This window comes from Lagopus leucura, unplaced genomic scaffold (assembly GCF_019238085.1).
Source record: "Lagopus leucura isolate 7727_CA_CO unplaced genomic scaffold, USGS_WTPT01 Super-Scaffold_100004, whole genome shotgun sequence".
Taxonomy (NCBI): domain Eukaryota; kingdom Metazoa; phylum Chordata; class Aves; order Galliformes; family Phasianidae; genus Lagopus; species Lagopus leucura.
In genome coordinates, this window is record NW_024962264.1 from 11,489,307 (window position 1) to 11,516,732 (window position 27,426).

Below are 27,426 nucleotides of genomic sequence, written 5' to 3' on the forward strand. Positions count from 1 at the left end.
AAAAAAAAAAAAAAAAAAAAAAAAAAAAAAAAAAAAAAAAAAGCATTAAACAACTTACAATTGGAGGCAGCATCATTTTACAAAAGTGTGTCATTGGAGAAAAAAAATAATTACAACAAAGCCTACAAAAAGCACTGGTATCTCATCACTGCAGAAAGTTACACTTGTTACAAAAGTGCAGATTTGCATCCACACACAACACAGAAAGGGAAATCTCTGCTAAGGAAAGTGCTACTCATTGAGGAACGGCAAGTAAACTTTATACCAACACCGTAGCCCAGAGAAAAGGCAAAGCCTGCTGCAAGCCCCTTACTTTTGAAGCACGTCTCAATCGCAGCCGCACAGTCTGGCAAGCAGGAGGACTGACTGCAGGCAGCGGTGGGACAGGGCAGGCAGGGGGCTCAGAAGCACCGAGCCAGGAGCGGCTGCACCCCCACAGGCTACCGGCTGGCTTGACTAGCTACGAGACAGGTGCGTTCATCTTTCTCCCTAGCTCATTAACCACCTGCGGACCCGAAGCGTTTTCCTGCAACGCTGCTTCAGCCCCTCCGAAAAAAAAAAAAAAAAAAAGCCAGAACTTTCTAAAGACACGAACGTCCACCGCAGCACGGCCGATAGCGGCCGTTTGGCCCCGGCCCCCCCTGCGAAATAGCGGACCGCCCCGCGAGGACGGCGGGGGAGGAGAAGGGGTCGCGGACGGCGCGTCCCCTCGCGTCGAACCTGAAAAGCAGCGACGCGGAGCCTCCATCCCGAGCAGAGCGCGGCAGCCCTGCAGCCTTATGGTGCCGACGCTCCCGGCCCAGCCATGGCAACGGGGGCGGGCGGTGCCGAGGGTGGAAGCGAGCGGTGAGAGGCTGCCGAGAAAGCAGCTAACCCTGAGTTAGACCTTATGAGCTCCAGAAGATGTGAGAACCCAGCGCAGCTGACGGTTTTTAACATTAACTCGTCTCGGACTAGAGGTTCACAGCTGTGAATGACTTGTATTTTGTTTCAGGACCTTTTCAGACGGTCCTTCAGGCCTATCGAGTAATAGGAAACAAAAAGCATATAAGCCCAGATTTAATCTAAGCGAGCGGCATAAAGATTTTGGGTTTGTAGAAAACCCTGTCACTGTCTATGGTGAGAGCCTGCTGTCTGTAACAGAAGAACTCTTCTGCTGATCAGCTAAGGAGTCTTGACAGCTTACAGGAAATAGAAATAGCGAGAAGGAACCAATGAAGGTTTGGTAAATGTGGATGAAAAAGAAAAACCATAATAAGGACACCACAGAATACAAAGAGCAGAGATTTTTCAGTCACTTATCACCAGTGGAAGAGGTCATTTAGTAGCACAGATTTGACCCAGTTTTTATTGCTAAAACTGTTTGGAAAACTGGCATGTCAAAATCAATTGTTATAATCTATTTTGGAAGGATCGAGTGGATAAAAAGCGCTTCAGAGATGGCATTACCTGTTTCTGAGTTGATGTCAATCGGAAGCACCTGATCTTGAATGTTTATGGGTCAGTGTTCTAATGGATAAGCCAGAAATTGACAGGGTACTTAGCCATCAAATCACACTAGAGAACAGCAGGAACTATGCCTTACCTGTCTACAACATATAGGGAAAACATTCCTGTACCATGATGAATTTCACATGCTAGAGATCTCATACTGCTGGTGTTAAAAAGTACTTGGAATTTCAAAATATTTTAAGAGTCATTTCCTAACTTAAGAAGTGTTGCACTCACCAAAAGGAAATTCTATATTAGACCTCATCTAGACACATAAAAAGGAATTGAACACAGAGCTAGAAATTAGTCATAGCTTAGATATAACTGATAATTATTTGATCACATTTGTTACACGCAAACAGAATTAAGTCCAAACCAATAATATACATGCTTCATGCATTGGACAGCATAATTTTATAAAGGTGAAGACCACTGTAAGCTAAGTCTTTGGGAGAAAGAACTGAATCTGAGATGGGAGAATATTAATTGGAAACTGTGTAAGGATGTTAGCCAAGATACTCCGAAAGTCATTGTCCTGTGATGAAGGAATACACTTGCCAAACAGATAGGGTTAGATTACAAAGAAAACATCTCAAAACAGAAGCTATCTAGTATAACAGATGTACATTGTAAGTTAGAAATTGTAGAAAATGACTGAGTTGTAAAAGGTTTAAAAGGAATAAATAAATAAATATACAACAATTAAACTGAAGAAAATCTGAGTTTTTTTTTTTTTTTTTTTTCTTTTTTTCTTTTCTCAGGTGTAGAAGATAGAAAACGGTCTAAATGATGAAACATCCCTATGAAGTGATGAAGATGTCGACTTTAACCACGACAGACTTGGGAAGTTAAAACACAGGAATGAGGAATGTGAGGGTGGCAGCCCTGAGCATGCTACCAGGCACCAATCAGTGTACAAAGAAGTGCAAAGTACACAAAAAGTACAAAACAGTGCCGGCTGCTCTGGGCTGCAGGTGGAGATCTGACCTGAGGATGATGGAACAGGGATAATCTCTAAAATATCCAGGTTTTCTTCCATCAATATTCCTCTTACTCCCATTCCTCTTTTTATCCCTTCTCCTGGGATAAAAAGAGGTCAACAGGGAGATTCTTCAACTCTGTGAGACCTTGCATGGCATATTGAGCTAGGAACTGATTGGATTGATCTTTAAACAAAAGTTAGCTGTGGGACCAGTGTTATTTTTCATACCAAATAAAATACACAAAATCTTCAAAAAAACAGAGGATTTCTGCAGACAAATCCTGTAAGGTTTTACAATCAATATTTCTAGACAAAATTTTATTTTTTGTGTGTGAGCTCTCTCAAAACCAAATAACCAGAAACCTACTGCCTCTCAAAACAGATAATCTTTCCAAAAATAAATACTTCCTATGCATCTTTTCCTTACACATGAGATGTAAACGGCATTTCTACCTTTCCGATAATCACGTGCAAGAGAAATATGTATGTAGTACTACTTGTAGGTAGCAATCATAGGCCCAAACCAGAAATGGTTTTCTCTTGCACACAAAAGGAGCCATTTCCTGAAGTACATTATAAGGTTTTTCTTTCATAGTAGATTCTTCAAGACTCTTTATATGTTTTACTCACTCTGTAAGTGATACCCTTCTTGTTTCTTTAGAGATGAGCATGAGGAACTTTTGGACCAAATCACTAACATGGAGCCCAGTTCTGCTGTGTGTTGATCAGCTTCCTGGTCAGCAGGCAATAGTGCTGCCGCAACACTTGATAGTTAGATGCTAGCATAAAGCTAGCACTTGAATACACAAGCAGGGTAACCACATCATAAATAGGGGCCCTAATAAGATCCTTTACACAAGTCTTGCCTTTCATTGCAAGGAAGGCTGTCTCAGACAAGACCCAGTTGCTTTCTTTGACAGCAACGAATGACTTTTGAATATAAAAGTTATGTTTCCCATTAGAGCCATCAATTTTAATTTTGGAGTTGTCTTGTGTGGCTAGTCTGGATGATCTACCTCTAATTTTTCTCTTCATGGTAAATACACATTTAGATCTGAATAAGTAGAATCACACTGACTAGAGATTTCCAGTGTTCTTAACAGAGCATACAGTTACAGCATACATACAGTTTAAGCAGCCTCAGTAATGTCTCTACATCACATATCTCCTTTTTTCAGCTTTCTATTTGAGTGATGAGATGGAGACAGCAGTAATGATAAAGATCAAACAAACTTACAGTGTAAAAGTTATTGTAAGGATCACTAGACTTGCTGTTCATTATATACACTTTATGCACCAATATACTAGATCACTGCCAAGTTCCACTGCTGGCACAATAGGCTTAGGAAAGATCCAAATATTTCTAAGAAAATGCACATCTCCAAAATCTTTGTTTCACATTCCTTGTCATGTTTCATCTCACTGTAGCTTGTAGCTGGTCCTTAAATAGAAGTCTTCCAAAGTAATATTAGAGCTAAAGGATTAGATATCATAAGCCATTTCTTTATCAGGCTTTCAATTTCTCTCTGTTTATATAATTTAAATAATACAGTGGAAAACTAAAAAAAAAAAAAAAAAAAAATAAAAAAATTGAACTGTATTAACACTGCTCTAACACATTGGTGACCATTTATTTATATGTTGTTTTATTCACTTCAAAGAAAAGCATTCATATTGCTAACAACTTGCTAACATAAGTAGCAACCCTTCAAAGGTTAGCTCTAAAGAAACAGGTCTGAGGACTGATATAGTTAAGAGGAAGATAAATAAAAATATGATTATGTTTTGCTAACAAGCAATGGTTATTTCAGGAACAATCCAGTGTAAATACTTATGAAAGTATGGAATGTATCTGGGTGGGAATTAGGAGTGCAGATGCACATCAAAAACTGAGCAGATATATACACACTTCATATATATGCAAGTAGCATTTCCTCAGCCTTGAAGACTAGAATGGGCAAAAGTTTCTCTTAAGGTGTTGTTATTCTGCATGTCTAGACGTGTGCGTTTTCCATGATTCCAAAGTGGGTAGTAACATTTATTTGTATTCATGGAAGTACCAAAGATACTGCCCTTCAGTTCTATGACTGTTACAAATGAGGATAGAATTCACAGCAGCCTGATAAATTTCTGAAGTATCTAAACCAGTATTTCCTTAACCTGAGACACATGTAGGCAAATCAGAGTTGGCACTATACAAAGATTTTGTCATTTGTTTGAGATCATTCAATATACTTACTCACAAATGATGGAACTGCAAGTATTGCTGTTTTCTAAAACTCATGCTGTTAAGTCTTCCATTCCATGCCATTGTTGGTCCTATATTCTACATGTGATAGAGTGAAAACTGTTCCAACGTGCTGTTCTGTTCTCTCTTCCCCCCTCCCATTCAACCCCTCCAACACTTTGTGTACCTGTAAGATATCCCATTAACATCTGATCCTGGTTCTGTAATTGTGTTTACCTATTTCAGATATTCTTATTCATACCCTTTTAGGTAAGCCTCAGATGGACTTTTACCTACTTAAACATTTGTAGGATTACCAATTGAATTTGCTTCACCAATCTAGAAATATCTATGTGAGAAGTTGATCAAACCACATCACCAACTTGGCTCTAAAGTACAACTTTTTTCATCAGCATAACAGTATCTATGTGACATGCAGCTTATCATCACAAATTATGGGGGAAAAGGATAAACAACCCATTAAGAAATTAAAGGCCCACAAAGGTGCAGTTTGATAAAGGATAAAAAAAAAACCCCACAGGGTACATATAATAAGATCTCTCCCCTGAAGAGTGATTGTTATCTTTCTTTTATGAACGTCAAAGACCTGGAGCTTCTCAGTGCCTCAGGCAAGTGAGTTTGAAGGTCTCCTTCATGACTGAATAGAAAATAGTAATCAGAATTTACTTCAAGACTATTTATTCTGTAGAGCATTTAAAAAAATGTTTTATGTGTAGAACTTTTGATATTAACAACCGACAGAAACAGCCACCTTATTATGAAACTCTACTGCATTTACTGCATTCAGTGTGTCATCATCTATTTAATCTAGCATATGTGGTTTTTTTTTTCATGGAACATGAAAAAAACAGAGCTAAACAGCTCTGCTTGATACTGTTATTCCCATTTAATTTGTGCAGTCTTCAGTCTGTAGTAAATGAAAGCCTCCACAAAAGGAGAGTGACTTACAGATGAAGATATCTTCGCAACCCCAAGAGAAATAAGTTATTATTAAATGTTTTCATTCCTTAAGACAAAATATACAGACAATATCCTTAATGTATTACAGCTAATAAAATACACCCTTTTTATACTAATAAAAGGGAGTATTATTTACAGTCTTTCAGCTTCCTCTGAGTGCATTTCTTGATTGTACCCATGGTATGACTGGTCGCTGAGCCAGGGCCTAACGAAATCAAAGGAGAAGCAGTCAAAAAGAATGACTTAAGTGATGACAATAGAAACATCCTGCAGTTACTTTCCTTCTGATAAATCACACTAAAATTGGTGGAAAAAAATTATTTGACATCACCTTCATTGTGCTGAAGAATATATATACACATATATTTCCCAGTAAGTTGCATATCTGAAGTTTTGCATTTATTTGTGTTGCTACTGAGCTCCTTCCATTATTGTTTTCTAGTTCTGATCGCAACCATTGATCATCTCTCATCTTAAACTAGATTGTAAGCAGTGACACAGACAAGTAATAGCATATTATTCATAGATAATGCTTTATAATCCAGCCTAGCCCAGAGACCTTTGGGCACTACTGTAGTGGAAATGATAAATAACAATACGTTAGCTGCACACAACAAATGTCTTTGGAGATCTGAAATTCTCCTTTTAGCTGATTTCAGCAGTGTGCCCGTGTGGCCAAGAGGGCCAATGGCATCCTGGGATGCATTAAAAAGAGCGTGGCCAGCAGGTCGAGGGAGGTGATCCTCCTCCTCTACTCTGCCCTGGTGAGGCCTCATCTGGAGTACTGCGTCCAGTTCTGGGCTCCTCAGTACAAAAAAGACAGGGATCTCTTGGAAAGAGTTCAGCGGAGGGCCACGAAGATGGTGAAGGGCCTGGAGCATCTCCCCTATGAAGAAAGGCTGAGTGAACTGGGTCTGTTCAGCCTTGAGAAAAGAAGACTGAGAGGGGACCTGATCCAGGTCTATAAATATCTAAGGTGTGGGGGGCAGAATGGCGAGGCCGGACTCTTTTCAGTGGTGAGTGGAGACAGGACAAGGGGAAACGGCTGGAAACTGCAGCATAGGAAGTTCCGCACAAATGTGTGCAAGAACTTCTCTACAGTGAGGTGACGGAGCACTGGAACAGGCTGCCCAGGGAGGTGGTGGAGTCTCCTTCTCTGGAGATGTTCAAGACCTGCCTGGATGCCTACCTGTGTGACCTGCTGTAGGGAACCTGCTTTGGCAGGGGGGTTGGACTCTGTGATTCAGGAATGCCGTCAGTGACAGCCAGCATTGTCTTTGGCCTCCTCCCTCTCGACCGGTTATTTATGTAATGTGTTCAGGTGGAAAAGCACCCAGTGGAGGCTTACCTACATTTTCAATGCTTGCCTACCAAGATTCATAATGTTAGAGTAGCTGAAGCAAAAAAGACATGTCAAGTTAGCATCCAGGATAAAAATCTGGTGGTGTTGTTACATAGTCCTAAGACTTTAAGTGTATCATGCTAGAGATAGTTGAAATCCTTGGGGGCAGGAGGTCTGTGGATTAATGGATGTTTTCCTCCCCTGTAAATTCCTTTGTATCTGTAAGGCTAAGAGGTGTTGCTCTGTAGGCAAAGCAGAACTTGAAGCTGAAATTTGCGAGCTGCTTCAGAGATGAAAAGTGCTATGAAAACATATACTTCCACTCCAGGTACTTATGGGTACTTACCTTCAAATGGAAATTGAAGTTATACAATGTGATAAAAGCATTGCATGATATAAATGTAATTTCATATTAATGTCTGTACCAAATTTGTTTTGTGTAAGTTTCTCATGTACTAGGTGGTTATCAACCAGCCACAAAAGTGATACTGAAATTCTAATGGTATTTTAACATTCCCTCTAAGTGGCATGAATATAGGCTTCATTTATTAATTGTAGCTGATTAGCCACAAGGCAAACATTTAATTAAACCTTGGGAGACAATAACATTGCACATAAATTATCTATTTAAGAGCACATAGGTCTTTATATTTCATTAAAAATTGTTTAACCAATAACTACACATCTTAAGCTCAATCTGTGTTTGTGCAGATTTAAAACCAGAAAATCCCCTAGTGCATTGCTGTTTTTTTTCCAGACATTTATTTCTTGATGCGTTCTGATTTGTATTTACTTACCACTTGTTCGTGCTGCTTTCCCGATTAGTGAGACTGTCACTCAAGTTGTGGATTAACTATTGATTAAAGAAGTCCAACCACATTATTTACTTCCTAAATAACTTCAGAACACTCTAAAAAGTACAAATAGGTGTTCACGGGATGGTAAAAAGTAAAAAAACAGAAGAAATACAGTGCAATGCAGCCATACATTGAAGAATTCTGATTTGAATTATTTTTGTCAGTTGATCAGAAAATCAGTTGATTTTCAGAAATTTAAATTATTTAATAAATTAGTACTATTAGGCATTAAAACAAAATACTCACTCCTGTAACAGATGTTCTTGAAAGAAATTGCCCAGCTTAAGAAAATGAAGTCCACCAAGGAAGCCAATACGAGGCCCTCCACTATCCCAAGCCAGCCTCCTAGTCTTCAAGTGTTCTGTTTTGTTTCTGGAAAAGAGTTTTATTTCAGGTTCAGAAAGCAGAGGAAACACCAGCTAGAAATCAATTATCAAATAAAAGTAGGCAGACAAAAAAAAAAAAAAAAAAAAAATCTGAAATACAGTAGATTTGCAAACTGCCTGTATGTCTGTGAAGTTAAATGTAGGTTACTCTGTTCATGTACAAAGATATTTAGATGGCAAATGGAAACTAGCTGCTGTGAAGCGTACCACATTCATATATAATTAAAGCACCCAAGAGTAAAATAGTGATGCACAATAGGTGACAACTGATAAAAACAAGGGAAGAAGTATAAAAAAGGATACAAAACCCTGGGGATTATAGAGAATATCTAATACAAGCTGAAGATCCTATGACTGCGTCCAAATTACCAGATAATATAAAAATATTAACAGAACTACTGGAGCCTGCAAATGCAGTGAGACCCTGCCAACATACAGAGCTTCTCAGGCAAATCAGGTTGCAGCATTTCTTGGAAGAATAATTTCACTCACCTGCTATGGATCTGCCTAAAAACAACAAAACAAAAAAACAGCAACCATTCAGATTTGGCCAAACCCTGCCGTTTTTCTGAGAGCTTATCTAATCAAATAACACCTTTTGGAGTAAGAAATTGAAGACAGTGGCTGGCAGAGACAGTTTAGGAGTATAAACCCTAGAAAAGACATACTGATGTTTAAACACATGAACTTGGATATGTGTGTAGTTGCAGCAGGCTTTAACGCCTTTGTTTTGTAGTGATCTCGTAGCCAAAACCATTAAGTTCTTTCCTGAATGCAAAACAGGAGTTTGTATGAGACAATTTGTTATGATTTAGGCTCTGGGAAAGATGTTTATTGAGAAAAAGTTTTCTTGGCATGGATTCTTCTTACACACATACAGCATTTTCACACCAGAATTTCCTCAGATTTGAACAGATTGGGTATACTCTATTCCTTGCTATATCTAGAAAATCAATTGCCTTCAAATATACAGGCTTTCTGAATTTTATGTGCCTCAACCCCAGAAAGAAGACAGGACAATGCTAATAGCTCCTCTCTCAGACCATCCTAATCTTTGCTACAGTTACGTCATAACATTGTTATTCTTCAACTTCATCCTAGATGTTGCTAGATATTCACAATTAATGATTCTTTGTTTCAACAATGTTATTTAACAGTTTCAGCTAAATACACTGCGTCTCTGTCTGGTAACAAGGTAAACTAAAATTTCAGTTCAGTGCTAGTGCTCAACTGGGAGGAGGATTGAGGCAGTTTCCAAGATAATTTGAGTTTACTACAAGCAAGATTAACCTGCAATAAAATTCAACATTATCTCCTGCTGGATGATGTGCTGTAATGTCAGCATCCACATGCTTTTGATTTTGAAATTGTTAAGAGGCACTTCTGGTCTCCACAACCCAGCATTCAGCCAGAGTGTACCTGTGCCTCCGATTGATGAAGCAGCTGAGAAAGCCACAGGACAACATCCCAAAATAAGGCATGTCTCACTGCCAGAGGTGCTCAGTCTGATGGGTTTGGGTGCTTGTTTGAGCTTTCAGTGTATTAGTACATCTTTTCTTAATTTCCTGTAGATTAATTGGCATAGGTTCTTAAAATATGGCAGCAGAGAAACTTGATTACTGAAGAGTGTGAAAGACACCACACATCCTAAAACTGATAATTCCTAATTTTAACACCATGAAGAGCCAAACAAAAAAAGTGACACTCAGATAACTGGATTGTTTTCAAGCAGATATGTTTCTAAATACCAGCTCCTTTACAGCTAATTTGTTGTTATTCATCAGACAGGGATCTCTTGGAAAGAGTCCAGCGGAGGGCCACAAAGATGGTGAAGGGCCTGGAGCATCTCTCATGAAGAAAGGCTGAGTGAACTGGGTCTGTTCAGCCTTGAGAAAAGAAGACTGAGAGGGGACCTGATCCAGGTCTATAAATATCTAAGGTGTGGGGGGCAGAATGGCGAGGCCAGATTCTTTTCAGTGGTGAGTGGAGACAGGACAAGGGGAAATGGCTGGAAACTGCAGCATAGGAAGTTCTGCACAAATGTGTGCAAGAACTTCTTTACAGTGAGGTGACGGAGCACTGGAACAGGCTGCCCAGGGAGGTGGTGGAGTCTCCTTCTCTGGAGATGTTCAAGACCTGCCTGGATGCCTACCTGTGTGACCTACTGTAGGGAACCTGTTTGGCAGGGGGGTTGGACTCGATGATCTCTGGAGGTCCCTTCCAACCCCTACAATTCTGTGATTCTGTGACTCATAGCTCAGTGAGCCTTTTTCCTACAGGAGCAGGTCTCCCTTTCCCCCCCCCCCCCCCCTTTTTTTTTTTCCCTATTTTCATTCCTTCTTTATCTTAGTAAATTTTTCTCAGTAACTTTACATCATCTTTTGAACAGGGGCAAAATTCTGTATCCACAGAGAGAGGGAGAAAACCAGGAGGATTGCAGGGACACACAGAGACTTTGGAAATTTAGTACACAGCACATTTTACTGCTTTATGGCACAGCCATGCGCATAGGGAAGTGCGAGATCAACACTTGTGTGGTGCTGCTATGAACACCTGACATTTGCTTTGGTTTTGGAAGTAATAATCACTAAAATAATTAACTAGGGATGACTTTTTTCCATTCTGGATAAGACGTACTTAAGGTCCATTTGTCTCAAATTACTTTTTTATGCACATCACTTGCTTTCCCACATAAGTTTTGTACCTTAAATAGCTCTGCATCTTTTCTGCACACATCCACAGTGTTTGGTCAGTATTTTCTTTCAGGCATCTTAAGAGGTACAAAGAGCTGACATCAGGCGTCAGTTTGCATATCCTTTTTTGATTCCAGCCTTGTGCTCTGATTCAGGCATTCCCACTGCTTATTCCAGTTACATCTTTTGAACTTCCTGCTGCTGTATAAATAATTGGATACCCTGCTCTGTCTTTTTCTATATGGAGTAAATGTGCTGCTCCTGGGTTGTAAGTACAGTCTACAGTCAGACCTTATGCAGTATTTATGTGTGTCTTTCCAGAAAGATTATTTTGATATTAATTTAGGCCACTTAAGAGCAGTCAGCCATCACTAGTAAATTAAAACCTGTAAACGTATCAGATCTATTATGGCATATTTTTCAAAACGGTGACAACTAACAACTAAATGATGTGTGACTAACACGTCAGCCCCCACCCAGCCCATCACAAACACTTCTCAAATCCTGTCAGTGACATTCAAGTTTGCAATTTTTATGGTTTCATTTCTGTGAACTTTCCCAGGGTTCTGCTATTTATGAAATGGAAAATACCTCAGGAAGGTTGGGGTTGATGTAAAATGTAACAGTAAGAAAAAAAGATCGTTAGACACACAACTTTCTCTACTTTGTTAGCCAAAAATTTGCAGGCAAAACTAGTAGATAATCTGAAATTTGATTCGATATATTATTTCGTAAAGACCACTGAGTTTAACATTTCAAAGCACTTTCAGAATTATGGACTGAAATGCCATTTGTAATTGCCCCAGTGGAATAATCAGAAGTTGTACATTATACTGTTGCTGCAGCATTAGTAAAAGGAAGCAAAGAATGACCATGTAATAAAAAGTCAAAGTTCTGTGTTTATTTTCTAGTGACATCATTAATACAGCCATGCAAATAACTCTAGTAACGTGGACATGCAAACCTCTCAGTTTGTTTTACTTTTTTTCCACAGTTATGTATTACTCATGTTGTATTAGTACACGCGCTGTTTATTTCCCTAATTGTAACAAGCACTTAATTAATTACACTATAACCTCTTGAATCTACAGGCCAACTGTTGCATCTTTAGTTAATATTTTAAAGTTTCATCTTTTTCCACTTTTCCTCACGTCTTTGATGTTTTGTTTCTTACCCTTCTTTTTTGGGTTCTCTGTGGAATAGTCTTAGAATAATCCTGCAGTTCTCTTTTATGACTGAAACTTTGCATTTTAACAGTTATCTGGAGATACTTTCTTCCTTGTGAAATATCAGTTTTAATAACAAGAAAAGAAAAATGCCATAAATCCGCACTAACCACATAAAGCTGAAGTCTCTGAGAGACTGATTAACATTGAGACTCTACACAGGTTTTTCAATAATTAGAGGATGTGCTTGCATGGAGCCATGACTACACTGGCCTTGATGCCATTTCCCAGGGCAGACAGCAATTATTATAGCCCACAGTAAATTTCCTACATTCTCTGCCTCCAGCCACTGAAGATCTTTTTGGCGTAAAGGTCTCTTAACTTTCCACACTCTTGTCATCAGCTTGGATTACCAATGTGTTCTGCTTATTTTCATCAGCTGGTTTAGAAACAACTGACAACTGCTTTTCTACTGCAGTGTTTTCTCTACACTTGAATTGAAGAGATGAGGATCATAGCTTTAATTACATTAACACAGCAAATAACAGTCCTAGCGTTTTCAGCAGGGTGTCCAGAACCAAACTGTTTCCACTATATTTGGACTCAAGTGAGTAGTCCCCACTCAGCACTGACCACTTTTCTGATGTAGATTATATTTATTTATTGTTCTTAGATTTTATCACTTCCATGTTTCACAGATAAATTATTAATTGTGGTGGAGATCTCCTTCTTCTACAATACGGTCACGCCTATGTTGACACATATTCAGTAGTTATTTCAACACTGAATTTTATCGTGATAAAACAACACAAAAAAACTTCAACTAATGTAACATTAATTACCAATAACCTATAATTAGGGCTAGTCAAATAAACAACAGCTTTTTAAAATTAAGTGTTTCTACTACTCTTTAATTATACAAGCATACAATCAATAGGTGCACAAAGGTTAGGCTTAGTAAGATAATTACGATGAAAAGATAATCAAAACAAATGGAAATACTCACCAGTGTCATAGGCTCACAATAAACCCCACAAAGAGCAATCTCCACAAAAAAATCTTTCCTCTATGGTAGTCAGCACTTACATGGAGTCTAGGAGAGGGGGAGCCAGGCTCCACCCCTTCAGGTAGCACAGGTGAATTGCCTTCACCCGTGCTACTGCAGCAGACTCATTGCTTGCCTCAGGTGGTCAAAGGTTCAGGCTATAATCAACAGTTTCCACACAACAAGCGAGAACCTGCCAGAGATGTTAGTAGAGAGTAGGCTTTTTGTAAAAAAACATTGGGCTGAGCAGTGTAATTATAGGAGCCATTGCTATTTCCTGTGGAGCTCAAATCCCTCTCGAAGAACTGGTAGATTTACAGTGTGTTTCACGCTGCTTGGACAGTTGGTTTCACTCCTTGTCACCTGGCATGCTTTATCATTTGCCTTTACGTGTGATGTTATCAGTTCACACTAAAATTCTCCATTATGTCTTACTTAGATGTAGTAAAGAAACTTTTAAACAAGAGACTTCAAACACTCGCAGGCTCTGTTGTAATGGACTGTGGGCACTTTCAGTGCAGTCCTCTAGCTCTGCCTGAGCCTACTCTTGCAACCGCAGAATTTGAACCTTGGCTTATGCCAGTTAGACTTCAGCTTTAGCAAATGTTGAAGTGCCTATGAGTGGATGCAGTGTGTCTGGGTCCTTACTGTGCCTTGGATGTCATATCAACACGTATGCATAAGTTTGCCCTCAGCAACTAACAGCCACCACAAATACCTTACTAGGGAGTTATGCAGGCTGGGCAAAATGGAGGCAGACAGTAAGAGCTGAATAACTAAAAGGATCTCCAGAAATCATTAAGATTGAAAAAATACCCCTGAGATCTTGTCCAACCTTCAGCCTGTCACCACCATAGCCATTAAATTAGTACCAAGAGAGGGATGATCACCTTCCTAGTCCTGCTGGTTACACTATTTCTAATACTAGCCAGGATGCCATTGGCCTTCTTGGTCCCCTGAGCACTCTGCTGGCCCATCATCAGCTAGCTGTTAACTAACACCCTCAGATCCTTTTACTTTGTGCACCTTTCCAGCCACTATGTCCCATCCCTTAGCAATTTATGAAGTTGTTGGGACTAACGTGTAAGAGTGGCATCCTCAGAAGAGTGGAATACAACACTATTGGTTAGAAACATGATTATAAAATCTTTAGAAGAAGAAGTGTGTGGAAGCTGAGGAAAACTTTTCAGGAAAAAAAAGGAGAGGGAGAGAAAGATTGAAATAGGAGAGGTATAAAACACGTAACTCAGAGAAATATATTACAAAAAAGAGATTGGGAATTAGGAAATGAGGAAAGTTAAAAAAAAAAAAAAAAAGAAGATAATATAATGTGAAGAAAAGAAGGCATAACCAACAACAGTGGAACAAAGTGATTGAAAACCGTTGAGTAAACTTCTGAACAGATCGAAAACATTGTCAGGTCAGGTATTGGCTGAGAAAAAAAAAAGGAAAAAAAAAAGAATTAAAGTGCAGGTAAATACAACTGAATATCTGGTGGACTGATACCAGTGTTGGCAAGTATAGCATCTGGCAGTTTTGAAGAAATGGTGAGATATTTAGCACAGATCTGACATGTAAACAGACTTTTCACTCTCAGCTAGTTTCAGTAGGATAAGTTTGAGTTACAAGGTGGGAGTATCCTGATGAAGGGAATGTCTTCTTACTGCTGTATTCCACATGCTGAAGAGATTCTCAGTCACACAACATTTAGAAAGAGTAACAATTTATTCTGACATTTCTCTTATGAGAACCTAAAGTATCCTATTACTGTGTCTTCTCAGCTGCAAAATACATTAATAGCAATGACTGTGGTTTGTGAATTTGGTACTGGAGAAATTGTGCCCTATTAGAAAAACCCACTGATGTTTCTGTTTCATCCTTGTCTAGATTAAACTTGAGGAAGGGGAAGCAGACTGAAACGGAGAAGAGAGCTCTTCCCAAGCTGCCTCAAAAAGAGAAACTTACAATACTGCATCCAGCAGAGGTGAGAAAAGAGATACAATACTAGGTGAAGAGAAGGCCCCAGGGCTGTATGACTTGGAGCTGAAGTTTCCCATACTGCATTGTGAGAGCTCAGATGAAGGAGTGGCAGATGCTGGCAGAAGAAATTCCATCGGAGAAGTAAATTCCAGCAGGTTCCAGACAGACTTAAGAGATGAAGAGAGGATTTCTGTTTGAGTCCCTGTGTAAGATACTGGTGTGATAAATATTTTTGTAAGAAAACTCATGACATTGTATGTTTCTTGTAGGTCATTTGCTGTAGACTACGATCAGTAAAGCCTATTTAGCATAGCATTAAGCAGAAAAAAATAAATGGTGTTATTGATAAGGAGCATCCCAGCAAGTTGTCAAACCCAATAGCCAGATTAGTAGCTTCTAAGCAGTGGCAGCTCAGCCCAGGTCTTCAAACCTGTTTCGACAGGGTTAAAGAGAATTCAAAGGAGGCCCTATAAATCTCATGTCTTAGCATGATGATCAGCGGAAATCCAGCAAATGCAGATGTAGCCTATTTGTTCCTGCAAGAGATGGGATAGGCTGAGCTGCAGGTGACTTGGTAAGGTGGCACAGATAGATCCTGCTTTGCCCAAGGTTGCAAATGAGATTCCACACAGAATCCTGTTCCAGGTGGAAGAAACTTGTTCTCTGGCACCATATCACCCCAGACTTTATGCCTCCAAAGCTGTCACTGTTGCTCTACTGCAACTTTTTTCCCCAGGTTTAAAATGTTTACATCACTACAGTTTCAAAAATTGAACCCACACAGGAATTAAGTCCACATTGCATAAACATTCTCTTCATTTAGTCCATAAAAGTGTTAGTTGGTATTCTGTACTTTTAAATTTCATGCCACTGAAATCAGTCCAGCCTTCATCTTCTCCTTTAGGACACTGAGATCCTTCTCTGTACTTAAACCTTAATCTTTGCTCTGAATCATTTATTCCTAATAGAAAAGACCATTTCTGAGTACCTTAAATATTGTTTCTTCTCTCATCACTATATTACGAACATTACATACAGCCTCTTTGTAGCTTAGCTATTTCTCCTTCAGTACAGTATATCCCCATCATTCACTTTCAGTGAATTCCCTTCGCACTTTGCAATAAGCTACACCATGTAGCACTACATTTGGCTGGGTACCGAAGTGCAGATAGGAAATCATTAGCATTTCATTTGTCTAGAAAGAACATTGGTCATCTTACCAAAGACAAATATTAGGCATTAACCTGACACACATTTCTGTAATTACAGACAGTATGCTTCACAGCTTTCTGTATATGTATTCCAAATTCCAGTGGCTCATAACCTTTAAACTAAAAATACTTTTAAAAATAGCAAATTAGTAATGTTCGGAAATGGGGGCTGGATTCTCAGCTAGCATAAATCATTGCTTTGTTAGCTATGCCATTTTTTTTGCCAGCTGAAAACATGGCCTACGACCTCCTGTTATTTATTTCATGATTTGGTAAAAATACAAACATTTTAAGTTAATGAGATTTTTAGATTTAATCACTAAATAAAGTAAATGAGGAAAAGAAATGTTTCTGAGTTTAGAGTATTACAAAACGATTTTAGAAAACACAAGATTTTAATTTCAGAATAGTTCAGAGTTCATTGCTTTGTAATTCAATTTTGTAATTGTTGAGATCATAATTAATAATACAATACTTAAGAAAGAGGTGTTCTAAACAGATCAGCATAGATATATGCATGTTTTACATGGATGTAATAAGTCTAGCAGCTTATCACCATTCTGCATTGTAGATTTTAATAGAATTTTTTAAAAGAATAAACATTTTTATTTGGGAAAAACAAATAGAAAAAAAACCCACAAATGGCTTAATATTCAATCACAGACATGTATTTTACTTTGGACAGGGACAAGACTTCACATAAGTGCTTTGGTGCATAAGTTCACCGTAACTGGAAGTGTGTGAAAGAAATCTCCGATGAGTGAGACTCATAATTCTGCACTTTGAGATGTCATCTGCTCTTTTAGAGGTCAGAGACAAGTTACCACAAAGAGAAGATAGCAGTTTCTGCCTGATTTGGCAGTGGTTGTGACATTTGCGTGAGGCTAAATAAGTGATATTACACAAACTGTGCGGAAAATGTTTCAGTCAAGAATTTTGATATTACAATTCAGTATTTTGGGTTAAAAATAATTATGAACAAATTATTCGACCACACTTAGAACTCCTTCAGAATACTGAATGAGACCGTCGCAAAAGAGTTCCTCTCTTGTATGTGGTAGGATAAAGAAATGTGCTCACTGTAGACAACGAAAATACAATTGCTCCAAAGATCCCAGGAAAAGAACCATGTGGATTCCTGCCTTGTGAAGCCTGTGCTGCACCCTCCCTTCTGAGCTATTCTTCCCACTGCTAGCTGGGTTTAGCTAACCAGGGATGCTGGCACGTAGTGATGAAGTTATGTCTTTATTATACTGCATAGACAGCTGCTCTGAAGTTAGCATGATATGGGATTCCAGGAAGTTTATTTATTTTAAAGCAAAACAGGTAATGATAGAGTTTGATGTCAGAACTGATAAAACAGACTATCTAAATAGACTCTTCCAAAAATATGGGCAGGAAAGAAAACAATACACCAGGGTAAAGCAGCACTCAAGACAGATTGATCAGAAGGAGCAGAGAAAGATAGAGCTGAGGAATGAATGAATTCTCAATCTGTTTAGTATTATTCTGGAAAAGTATTGTTGTCAGTACCAAGATTGCTCTGAACACTTATAGAAAATGAGGTGATCAAGGTCATATTTGAGACACTAGAGAAGCATCCAGATGAAAATAGCTGAGTATTTGTCAACAGGAGAAACAGACAAAATGTCAGAAAGATAGAGGTGGGGAGGAGATATCCTATCACATATTTGGGCTGGTTACATTTTTCAAATTAGACATGAATTTTAAGTACACCTCCAAAAATACGTGCAGAAGACTTAAAAACTCCAAATAAAACTTGATGGAAAAGCATGTTACATTTCTCATGTTACAAGATGTACTCCTTCAAAAATTTCCTATCTAAAACGTACTTTCTGTGGATGTTTTCAGTATAACTTCCACGTTTTGTTTCCTCAGTTTACCAGCCACAATCATTTCAACACTGTAGGTACTGTCTAACGGAAACACAATTATATTCTTTTGGTTTCAGACATCATTTCAACAACAGGAAGCAAAATTTAGATCCAAGAATGCTTTTTGTTAGTGATGTTGCCATCACTAGAATGCTGTCAGCCTCTCCCAGGGCACTGCAAGTCAACACTTCATAGCATTCTCTTGTGCACAGTCTCAGACACTGGGACTGGCTATCTGCTACTCACTGACATTATGCTGGAGTAAAGGAGCTACAGTGAGTGTGAACCACAAGCACACTTTGGATAAATACATGCAAGCAGCTCGTGGTATCTTCTGCTTTATTTGTTTTTATGAGTAAAGTCTCCCCTCACAATTACAACAAAGCACTTGTGCTGCTGTTTTCATCAGAGATAACTTTTTATGTCAGACTGACACAGTCTCTGTAGAACACAGACATTTGGACTGCTTTTATGAGCTGTCTAAAAAGATCTGGGCACGTTGCCCATGGTTTTGTTCATGAGAAGTTTTCATTCCAATTCGTACTTTTTTAAAAACAAAAGTGATTAATTTTATAAATACCTGCAAGTCATTTCCAACATACTTTCAGCACATCAACAGACTAAAATAAAAAGAAACGAGTAACAATTTAATATTACTTATACAATGACCTCTCTAAAGTCCTTAGTGTCGAGCTAGAATAAAAGCACTCCTAAGATGCTCAAGAAAGATGTTGAGAAGTGACTTGAAAGTACAAACCCACTTTAAAATAAATGCTATGTCCTCACAATGCTACAGTCAAATCTGACAAACACAGAAGAAACACGGATAATGAAGGGACCTTCCAGAAGGTGGATGAGAAAGTCTTGTTATTTAACTCTTCCCAACCATAGCATTTAAAATCCTTCAAATTTTTAAAATTAAAACTGTAGTTCATTATTTATAGCACGTTAGAGCGCTTGCTTTTTATTCTTTACAGATGCTCTAGAGTGCTGAATTTGTTACTAACTCCTGTAATTGTATTGAGAGCCTTATTTATGTCTATTTTTCTCAGGTACTAAGGATTAAATGCACGATGATCTGTAGTTTATATATTTTATTAATTTAATCAACTTTAGCAATGTAATTTAAAATTCTGGGCTATATAATTTATTTATTTTTTTTATTTTTTTTTATTTTTTTTTTTGCCAACGCTTCTTTTTTAGCATTTTATGAACTCTGTGAATTTAGGAACAACTTTAATTAAGAAAAGGCCTCCATGTTTAAAAAAAAAAATCACCTCACTCTTGAAAATTTTATTGACAACTTGCTGAAGAAACAAAAACAAATAGCAAGAGGCTGTACATTGTGTGCATATTAATATTTTTGCATACATAATAATAATATATCTAATAATATTTTAACTGAGTTCCTTACTGCTTGGATTTCTGTTATTGTGTTTTTAACAGAAAGGGACTTCTAAAGGAAGATCAGACAGACAGAAAAGACAACAATATTACTGGATCCAGTGAGGCTCATTTTTAGTGTTGCTTGTACTCATTAATTTTATAACGTGTGTATCTATGGGTCTTCAATTCTTCTTTTTTTTTTTTTTGAGTCCCACAGTTTTAAGGGTAACAGTTATTGATGAGATTATTAAAAGATTTCCTTAATAGCTGCTGCCATTCACATGAAGCTCAGTTCTGCTTCAGGATATGACAGCCTCCAATGTTTAGGTAAATGCCTCTTGGCCACACACAGGCATGGTCTAATTCATATTAAGTGACTTACAAAAAACCTCCTGGTAACGTTTTGTCAACACTTGCATCTATTTATTTTTTTTTCTAGTTTTAAAACTGTAACAACTCTTACCTCTAAGTGACTGTTCAGGTCATACATCTTTTTTTTTGCCTGAGTGAAGGGGCATAATCTTTTAACTGTATCTTTGACTCTGTTCTCTGCTCTCAGTTTAAATGAGATTATGCTTAGGACAGTTAAAAAGAATGCTACCTACATTCTGAACCTTTCTTGTTAAAATAATATCTGAAAAAAAAATCTGTTTAATATATTACAGCAATCTGTCTTGCTGATGAAAATCACTCAAAGACTCCGTAATGTGTCACACTATGTTTGAATTTGTAGACCAGCATGCCTTATGGTTTTATATTACTGAGAGCATGATGGACTGGACTAACATACTGGGCAGTCAGGATTTGTCAGGGCACTAGTGCTGTGTATGTAGTCCTCCGGTTGTCTCTGGCATTCCCCCCGCAAATCTATCCTTGGATCTGTGCATAATTATCTCATTGGCCAAGGGCAGGGAACAGCTTCTGGAACAGAAAGGGTTAATAAGCTCGGAACAGTGGACTAAAAGAAGAAAAGTTGGGGGCCACTGTGACCATTGCTAGCATAAAAAACTGCCCAAGTAAGGATTGCTCATTTTCTCTTTCAAGGCAAAAATGGGAAAGAAGAATTTCTTACAAGCATTAATGTAATCTTCTTTGTTTTTCATAGCCTTTGGGCCCAAACAAACAAATTGCATTTGTGATGTTTTTCACAATGCACACCTTACAATAAATTTTCCTTAATGCATTAGCTCGTGTATTCAAGTCTCAGTGTTATTTATGAAAGATGGAAATACTAAAAACAAACACAACAAATTTCTAAAAAACTGACTGAGGGTAGTTTAGTGTACAAAGTTTATCATTGTTTAAAAAGATTAAGAAATAAACTTAATTCTTTTAAAAATCTCATAAATTGGAGGATATTTTCTGCAACATTCATGCTTTTGACCCTACTGCAGTTCCCAGACAGAAATTTATTTTGAAAGGATTAATAAAGATGACCTCTGGCATATTCTATTATTGTCATCACTGTATGCTGTTACATAGCACAGTACCACCTTAATTTATTTATTTCTATGTTGTTTTTTTTTACTGATAAGAATGTAGAGTGTGCATAAGATCAGTACCCCACCTTTCTTAAGGAAAACATATATATATGAAGTAGTGTATGCAGTTTATCTCTGCTATTTCTGGAGCGGCCCAACTTTATACAAGCTTAATTGCTTTATTTTATTATTTGCATTCTATTTTGTTATTTAGTAAGCTCCTAGTTGGCATGAGAAATAATGAGAAGGCTTTCAGTATGCACATTAATGCAGGATTTTTTTTGCTGGCTGACATTTCCTATAGACCCACTGTACAAGTGTCATCTGGGAAAATAATATTTGTCACATATGTATTAGCAGGAGGAGTAAAGTAAAAAAAAAAATAATTAAACAAACCCAAGTAGTGTATTTTTTCTGTTTTCTTTTTTAAATGGAGGAGCTACATTTCTTACACTATTGCTAATATTGCACAAGTGACAGTAGAAACCACTTCATTACTGACCGCTTTGGCAGTATGTGGTCAGAGCTTTGACAGAACAATCAGTGCAAAAGGTCATCTAATAGTAAGCAATCCCATTTGAGCCTGGAGGCTTGAAAGGAGGACCAGCTGTGAAATTTTAGGACTTTTCCAATGCTCCATCATCTCAGTGAGATTTAAATAAAAGGCTGGGAAGTGAAACAAGTTGAGAGTTCTTTGGATTATTTGAGTAACAAACAAAGTAAGCAAAGAATTACTGCTTTGGGCCCAGCAGGGCACTTGCCTGCCAGTCTTCCTGTGCACAGCAAAGCAACTGGTAGATGGTATAATCATCACTACAGCAAAATGTTCTTAAGAAGTGATTTTTAAAAAAGCTTAGTTTTATATCTGCCAGTTTATATATCTCACTGTTTTGCCACAAGTCTGTTAAGCACAAAATCCACCAACTGCAATCTCTTCAAATCCTCTCCTTAGTCATCAGCTGCTGTACTATCATCAGTGGAAGAAAACTGCCCAGGAATTAAGTCGATATCACCCATCCATCTCTTCCGATGGAAACTATCTGAGACAAGAACTATCCCCAAATCTGATTCATTTTGTGGTGAATTTGAGAGAATTTTTCAGCTTAGCATAAAACACAAACATTCCTGCATTATAGCAGAATTAAGATTTTGCAGCAATTAAGATTTCTACAGCCAGAAAAAAAACAACTTCTGAGCATCTTCCTAGTGTAAATGACCGATATTCAAAGTGAATGTGAATTATTTTACTCTGAACAGAGATGATCCAAATTGTGTACAAGTAACCCTACTTTCAAAATATCCAAATAAGACATGACTGAGTCAGCTTTGTTGCCAGGAAAATACCTTTCTTCTCTCTTTTCTCCGTCTCTTGCTTCCCAGGCTGTGCTTTTAATCTCAGAAATCTCTCGTCTCAAAGGAACTAGCCTTCAGTTTGATGTTTCAAAACCTTCCCAGATCTCAGCCAAACAGATCCAATAGCTTGGACACCACTGAGGGTTAGAGATGAAACAATGTCCGGTGGAGACCATGTTTCCTCCTGTCCTTCTCTATCCAAACAGAGTGCTTAACCCATACAGTCACCTGGATGGTAAGGCCCTTTATGCTTAGCACTTTCTCTGGATAGTTTACTAGACAGTAATTCTACTAAAGTTTCATTCTTTTGTTTCAATGATTTTTTGAAAGAGTTATTCATTATTAAATATTCAGTACCTTCTCTCTATAACCAATTCAATTAAGGTACAGGAGGTACATTCACAAAGATATCCTCCAACAAAGCCAGAATTAACATCTAGTATTTGGAAGATTAGGCCAGCTAGCAAAACCATAAATACAAAAGGTTTTCAAACTTCTCATATGTACTACACACCAAAGGAAAAGAAGTGCAAGTGCTATTTCTCTTACTAAAGAAAATTGTTTCATCTTGTTGCAACTATATATTGGTCTATGCAAATGGAACATACACTTCTCTGTTTAAAACAGTTCCTTGGACTAGCAGAAAAGCCCACATCAGATCAGTGTGATAGGTCTTTTCTCAAGGACCTTTCTCAAGGACCACTGCCCCCCCCTTAAAACTATGTCTCTAATCTTCAAGCACCTTCTCTCATCACCTCTCAATGCCCTTCTCTCTCTCCTTCTTGTCAGTTTTCTTTGTTTCCTTCACATTTCCATCTAATTACATTAAAGTTCCCATATTGCTACCTGATTGTTCCATTTCAGTCATTTTAAATGCCACTTACTACCACTATTTATTTACTGAAGACATCCTGTGACTGACTCGTTTGCATAACGAGTGTTTCAAAGTAACATTATTTCTATTTCTATTTATTTTTAGGCTTATTTATGTTATACAGTCCACTGTACTCACCGTAACTTTATAGTCACATAATGAATGAACAGCCCATTTCAGCAAAATAATGTACTTCTCTGTATTTCTGTAAAATAAGACTACTGCATATGGAAGTTGTGATAGATCCAGATTTGTCAAGATCCCTACATTGGGTTGCAGAAAGACTTAAACTGGGATGTAACAGCAAATAGAAGCTCTCCTCCAGCACTTAAATAAAAGCAAGGTTCATGCAAAAGCCAGTTTCACTAAGTCTTACTACATATAATGCAGCTGGGCAGTGGCACCAACTGACTGACAGTCTCCCAGAGGCCATGTGTGGACTGAATAATTCTGTCCCAATAAACCCTCCCATCAGCCTCGCATGCAGATAACTTAACTTGGGATTGTGCCATCTACGACCTTTCAGCACAGCTTGAAAGCAGGTTGTCAGAGTTCCCCAGAATGATTCCTTCTGTTTGTGCAGGGACTCCAGAAACCTCAAATCCTTTTCAGCTTTCCCCACTTCCCTGAACATTATGCATGGTTCTTTTCTTTCTCATTTCTTACTCCTATATAGTGCAAGCAAAGATGTAGAGTGTTTGGTGGTTGTATTTTTTTAATATGCTGTGCCTAATGAGAACATAAATTCCTGTGTGTATGTTAGAGTGTTTTGTGTAATGCCAATCATTCCTTTGACTTTACTGCCATACTTGGGGGAAAAAAAGTTTCTGATTAATGAGACTTTTCACCCATGTGAGCAAAAACTAAAGAGATGGCATTTAAACCCAGCGTGTTGAAGAGGCAGGCAGAGGAAAGAATCACAGAATCACAGAATTGTAGGGGTTGGAAGAGAATATATCATTAATGTGTTACATGTATAGATTAACACGTAAGAGAGACAGTGTAGGAATATTCTTGCTTTACTCCTTAGTTTTTGTACAGCATTTACTGAAAATAATTTTACAAGTATGGATAAAGCAGGTATATTTAAAATTAAAAAAAAAAATCCACGTGCATAGGCATGTGTGTCAATGACACAATGAGAAGCACTTTATGAAATCATATTTTAACTTCGTAAAATACAAATGAAAACTGTATATTAATTCTCTATGCTCTCCTGTACTCATGTTTTATTAACTTTTTAATATTACTGTGTATCATGCTAGCATGTAATACTCTTCCAAATAAGGTACTGTTTTTAGTTAGTTTATGAAAATAAATGAGCATTGCAGATTGGCAGTTTGTTTTTTTAATGGAAGCATATAATGTTTTTTTCTGGTACTTCCCCATTGTTTCAAGGGTACTGCATTGCACCATGAAACTGAAGATTCTTTCAGCTTTCTTCTGATGAAGTTGTGGATTACTTTTAATTTAACTTGATATCTAAAGAGTTTTAAATATATCTTTTACACTCACTCCCAAATTCTAACCTCATTTGGAGTAATAAGATTCTCAGTAATTTTTTTGAATGCTTCTGTTACAAAGTATAGGATGACATATCCCTCCTCCGCCTCATTCCCTTCCTGACTAGAATTTTATCAGAGTACAAATGTTAGGAAACTCAATGAAAATACAGTTTAATGCAGCCAGTTAAATCGCCTGGGAGGAAACAGTGAATACAGCTTTCTTAAAGCCTTTCCCCTCAGGCCATTAACTAAGAAACTGGTCAGTAACTGCCGGTAACAAACCATTTTGGAGGGATTATTGCTATTACCAGTATTCAGTGGTTTATGGCTACATTTTGTTAAAGACATTAGGAACTGTTACGCGGATGGGCCCACAGTATTGGAAAAATCATTCTTTTCCCTTGTGATTAACAACAGTTTTTTTTCCCAGTCAAGAAAGATGTCTTGAGTGTGCACAGTGGATTCATTACTTGTCATATCTCTCTATGCTGTAAAATAGGCTTTCCATTTACGGTCAGGATTCAAATGAAAAGAGTGAAAATATAACACTGATTTCTGGGAAAGTGTGATTAATGTAGAAACTAGATTTTAACCATTTCAAAGAATTTTAGCTGCCATTGAGAACCGGCTGGTGGAGAAATACACTTTCTCTTGCGGCGAATAACTGTTTCTTGGTGAAGGAATCAGTGCTACTGCAACAATAAACAAGGGGACAGATTTCATTTTATATAACTACACAGTGCAAATTTAGGTGTAAGAAAGCAGTTTTGATCAGTATGTTTCCAGCACTCCACAGTTAGCTTGCTATCCTAATTATTACAATTTGCATAATCCAAAGTATTTGCAAGGATGGGTCAGGTCAGCCTTATCATAATGGAAAGCGCAGAATCGTAGGAAGTTCAGCGTGGTAATTAGGAAAAGTTCTGTGGAGCTCCAAAAATCTTTCTTTTGTTCTTTTTTTTAAGGAACTCCATCTAAGAAGATATTTTGACAGCTTAGTTGTATAAATGATACTGTTGAGTTAGAATACAGATTGCAAACGCGTTATTTGCATGAAAAATGTGTTTTTCACTCTATCCTATCCCCATATCTTTTAATTTTTTTTAAAAAACATAGATCAGAACATATCATTAGCTATGCTTCTTACTGAACCTGACTTTTCTCAAGAAATTTACATCTTTCTCTCATTTTCTGTTAAGGTTTCTTACCCTGTTTTCTCACCTAAAGAATTATAATGAGGTAGAGTGAATGAGATCTATGGGGAAAGCAGTGGACCTAGAGACTAAAGGTAAAAGGATGATTGATGGTATGAAATTACCATAAAAGTACAATCAGGATCAGATTTTAAAATGAATTTTTAAGCAGCCTAAGAGATACTCTTTGATTTGTAGTCTGGTGGAATGGATAATGTCTCATTCAGTGGATAAAGTTTCTCACTGTGTGACTTGAGCTTTTTCTGATCTTTCTGACTGGGAGTAAAATGGAACCAAAGCCTAAAGTGGTTTTTAATGCTGAAAATATCAAACACAATATTCTTAATGTCAAAACGTAGGCATAGCAGGTGAAAAAAGAAAAATAAATATAAGAAAATTATAGTGTTGGTATTATTGTGTTAGATAAAGAAGCTATCTTCTTAAGTACCCTCTTGATCTATAAAGCATTTTAAGTGCAAGAAGGGAAGGGTCTTTATGTTGATCTTTATGTTGATTTTTAAACAGCTTAATATTATTTTTTAAAAAAATTTAAAGGCAGTAAATCCTATCAAATATAAAAATATGAGACAAATACTATAAGTTATTTGTATTATAAGCCTATTTGAGCACCACAAAAATCTTGTGAGCTTTCTATAACAAACAATTTACTTTGCTTTTGCTCTCAGTGGGTCAGTTAAAACTTTTCCTACGTAACTGCATCACGTATTAGAATAAATTTAGAAAAGTTTTAAATTGAAATTAAGACATATTTATTCTTCTAATTTAATATGTTCCCATGAAGCAACTCACTGGCTCTGAAGGATTGATATTAGAAAGTAATATGCTGTTAACATTCTTCTTTTAACAAAATTATTGCAATTGTGAATTCCTGTTTTTTTTTTTTTTCTCCCATTAGTCTCTGGTTTTATTTTATTCAGTTGAGAGGGTTTAGATATGATGTTAACATTTTAAAATTGGATTTTTTTTGTATGCTAATTCACTCTTCCTTGAAGTAAAAATAAATAAATAAATAAATAAATAAATAAATATAATTTACTTTCTATTATATACTTAATAAGGAAGGATGTATATACCACTTATCATATAACCTGAAAGGTTTCCATTTATTACATGCATACATTATTTTATGGCTATGTATCATGATATTAAAATTAGAGACAATATTTTTAAATAGTTTAGCATTATAAAATAACCTAAGATTTCCAACAGTTGCTTCTTATGACAGTTTCCATTTTTTTCCCTCCTACTGACAGTTCCCATAATGACTTTAATCATATAGTCTGGAAATGGAGCAGGTTACTGAACAGCAACAAACTCACTGGTCAATGTCGGTGTCACTTTTCTGGGAGCAGGACTT

The 27,426-nt window shown here is 37.3% G+C and overlaps 1 protein-coding gene across 10 annotated transcripts in view; it reads right to left on the reverse strand.

Annotated features, from left to right (window-relative positions):
- TTC29 (tetratricopeptide repeat domain 29) overlaps nt 1-27,426 on the reverse strand; it is a 316,699-nt gene that overhangs the window by 120,201 nt on the left and 169,072 nt on the right. For 9 of the 10 annotated variants that reach the window (XM_042870538.1, XM_042870535.1, XM_042870537.1 and 6 more), the window contains one exon: nt 8,127-8,252. The gene's annotated coding sequence lies outside the window, so the exon portion shown is untranslated. Of the gene's footprint in view, nt 1-8,126; nt 8,253-10,970; nt 10,994-27,426 lie in introns of those variants that run through there. The other variant, XM_042870544.1, reaches the window with a different exon arrangement.